This window comes from Pelodiscus sinensis, chromosome 2 (assembly GCF_049634645.1).
Source record: "Pelodiscus sinensis isolate JC-2024 chromosome 2, ASM4963464v1, whole genome shotgun sequence".
In the NCBI taxonomy this organism is placed as follows: Eukaryota; Metazoa; Chordata; order Testudines; family Trionychidae; genus Pelodiscus; species Pelodiscus sinensis.
This window is the reverse complement of record NC_134712.1, coordinates 128,444,500-128,448,307: the sequence shown is the minus strand read 5'-3', so window position 1 is coordinate 128,448,307 and position 3,808 is coordinate 128,444,500.

Here is a 3,808-nt window from a genome sequence, read left to right as displayed (position 1 = left end):
TCTGGGCACTCCAACTTCTCCAACTAACCTCCCTGCTCCAACTAAAGCTCCCCAACCCAGGAAACACCTGATGTACCAAGTAGGAGATGATGTAAAGGCCTTCTTAGAAGGTTTTCAAAGAGCCTGTCTTGTGTACAGCATCCTCAAAGTCCAGTACATAGTGGAGCTGAGATCACAACTCAGTGGACCCTTAACACAGTTGAAATGCCCAGGGAAAACATGAATGACTATGACATTTTTAAACAAAAGGTCAGACTTAGGATGAGGCTCACCGCCAAACATGCCCCTTGCTGTCTCAGATCTGTAAGGTGGAAATCAGATATGGCACTGCCCCACTATGCCTACCAGATTAAAAAAAAGCAGTGAGGCGTGGATATCAGGAGCAGGTGCTAAGATGAGGGAACAGCTAGTTTTCCTGATACAAATGGAACAGTTCCTAGAGGATCTTCCTATAGAGCTCCAGAGAGACATCCAAGATGGGAAGCCTAAAGACATAACAGAGGTAGAAGATATAGGACCCAGGTGGATGGAGGTGACAAAGGAAAACAAAACTAACAGCCAGTTGAGGGAGTATAAGAAGGGGCACCCAGAGATGGCATCCCACCACTGAGGGCAATCCAAGGACCTGTCTCGGAGGGAGGACCCCTCTGCAACCCAACGGAGGCCACAGACACCCTCTCATCCCGCAACCCCATTCTTTAGCAATCCACCTCACTCCAGTGGGCGATATTTTAAATGCAACAAGCTAGGGCATGTGAAGACCAACTGCCCCAAGAATATGAACAGAGTGCAGTTCATTATACCGGGGTCACACCAAAAGTCCTCAGGCCCAGATGCCTCTCAGGTACCTCCAGAAAGAAGGGAAACTGTGAGTGTGAGCAGGAAGAAGGTTATTGCATGGAGAGACACTGAAGCCCAATACCTAGTGGACCCCAAACTCGTTAACCCAGAAGCCCAAGCAATGATTCAGCCTTTCAAGGCAGATTCTTTTCACCTGTCTACAGCCAAGTTGCCTGTTACATACTAGGGCTGGTCAGGAATTTTTGCAGTGTATGATGATTATCCCTTTCCTATGCTGGTAGGAGAGGACTTAGCCAACCATGTGAGACAGGCAAGAAGGTGGGAATGGTCACCTGCAACAGGGATAAGCAGGTCTCCACACCTAACCCCATTCTTCAGTCTTTTACAGGGGCCCAGTCTGTGTCCCAAGACACTCGAATGCCAGAGATGCAGAGGGAGATGGCTGAGCCAGACCGCAGACCAGTGACTACAACAGCAGCAGAGGATCCAGTTCTTGAACTCCAGGTGGAACGAACCCAAGAGCTAGAACTGGTGGAGCAGCCAGTGCCAGGATCAGAACCAGCAGGATAGGGCACCTTAGAGCCTATAGCAGTAACTGCATCTGCCACAAGAGGCACTGCCGGAGCCTGCAATGCAGCCTAGTGCACCAGCAGAGACTGATTCACAGCCAGCAAGGACACCGACATCACCTGCATTGCTTCCAGAATGAGTACACAACTCAGCGGGAAGCTGATGTCTCCAGGACCAAGGGAGCAGTTCCATGCAGAGCAGGAAGCTGATGAGAACCTCAAGGAAGCTTGGACGGCAGCCTGCAGAGAGCCACTGCTTCTCAGCTCTTCTAACAGGTCCAGGTTTGTGGTAGAAAGAGAACTTCCATACAAAGAGACTCTTTCTGGTGCGAACAAGGAGGACTGGTGTCCTTAGAGACAGTTGGTAGTTCTAACTAGGTACAGGGAACACTGGGAGGGGAAGAGCAAGGATGTGTCTAGTTATGTCCAGTCTTGTAAGGTATTCCAGCGGGTGGGAAAGCCCCAAGGCCAGGTCAAGGCACCTTTCTACAACCACTCCCCATAATAGAGATTCCATTCCAGCATGTGGCAATGGATATTCTGGGTCCTTTCCCTAAAAAGACACCCAGAGGAAAACAATATATATTGATTTTCATGGATTTTGCCACCCATGTCCTGAAGCAGTAGCTTTAGGGACCACAGCCAATATTGCCGGGTACTAACAAATATTTTTGCCATTCCTGAGGCACTTAGATTCTCTTTACAATGTAGAGGAGACTTTGGTGGTTTAGAGAGGGATCCATAAAAGAAAACATGCCGAATGAAGAGCCACTGAAGTAGCCTTGAAGAAATGCCAGGGATAAGGGTTTTTTAACTCCACCTCTCTAAAAGGGAGGGCGGTGCCTATCATTTCCAGTCAGGATTCACCATCATCAGCTTTCTCCTGCTGTTTGGCACGTAAGCAATGCCAGTCCTTTTTCAAGAAAAAAACAGAAGGAAAGGAAGTGCTTCCTTTCTACCATATTGCTCAGTGGTTAGAGAACTTAGCCTAGAGACAGTAGGAGACCAAGGCTGTAATCCCCCCTGTGCTGGAGAGGAACAGAGATGAGACTTCAGATTCCCACATACCATGGGAAAGCCCTAACCATTGCAGTAGCTGGTAAAAAGGAGGGAGGGGAATCAGCGCTTGTGCTTTATTTTGGAGGAGGGAAGCCAGTAGAAGTTCGGAGAGATCAGGTAGAATCATAGAATCATAGAGCTGGAAGAGACCTCAGGAGGTCATTAAGTCTAGCCCCCTGCCCAAAGCAGGACCAGGAAAAGTCCCAACTAAATCAACCCAGCCAGAGCTTTGTCAAGCCGAGACTTAAAAACCTCTAGGGATGGAGTTTCCACAACCTCCCTAGGTAACCCATTCCAGTGCTTCACCACCCTCCTAGTGAAATAGTTTTTCCTAATACCCAACCTAGACCTCTCCCACTGTAACTTGAGACCATTACTCCTTGTTCTGCCATCTGTCACTACTGTGAACAGCCTCTCTCCATCCTCTTTGGAACCTTCCTTCAGGAAGTTGAAGGCTGTTATCAAATGCCCCCTCACTCTTCTCTTCCGCGGACTAAACAAACCCAAATCCCTCAGTCTCTTCTCATAGGTTATGCGCTCCAGCCCCCTAATCATTTGGTTGCCCTCCACTGGACCCTCTCCAATGTGTCCACATCCTTTCTATAGTGGGGGGCCCAGAACTGACAAAATACTCCAGATGTGGCCTCACCAGAGCTGAATAAAAGGGACTAATCACTTCTCTGGATCTGCTGGCAATGCTCCTCCTAATGCACCCTAATATGCCATCAACCTTCTTGGCTACAAGGGCACACTGTTGACTCATATCCATCTTCTCATCCACTGTAATCCCCAGGTCCTTTTCTGCAGAACTGCTACTTAGCCATTTGGTCCCCAGCCTGTAACAATGCTTGGGATTCTTCCGTCCCAAGTGTAGAACTTTGCACTTGTCCTTGTTGAACCTCATCAGATTTCTTTTGTCCCAATCCTCTAATAGCTTGTACTAATAGCATGTCAAAATGAGTAGTCCCTGTAGGAAAAATACCTGCATGGAATGCCTGGCTTGCAAATCAGTGGCCTCACTGCTGCTCACTGTGGTCAGGAATAAAGCAGCTATACTCGTGCTCACTGCCAGAAATTTGAGGGGACATTACCAGTGGAAAGGTATATGCCTGTTGGGTTAGAGGGCAGTTGCATATGGGAGCTTTGAGACTCTACATTTTGGACTTAAAGTACCAAACATGGAGGTTAGATACCTAGGTCTGTCCTGTGACTCTCATGCTATTCTGCCACATGAGCTATTAAATGGTCTTAATTAGTAGCTCCCTGGACTAGCACATAGGAGACTATAATTTTGTTCCCTGGTCTGGCACAGGCCAGCTGGGTGCCATTGTGCACATCACTTTTCTCTCTCTTTCTCTGCCTCAGATTGTAAATTGAGG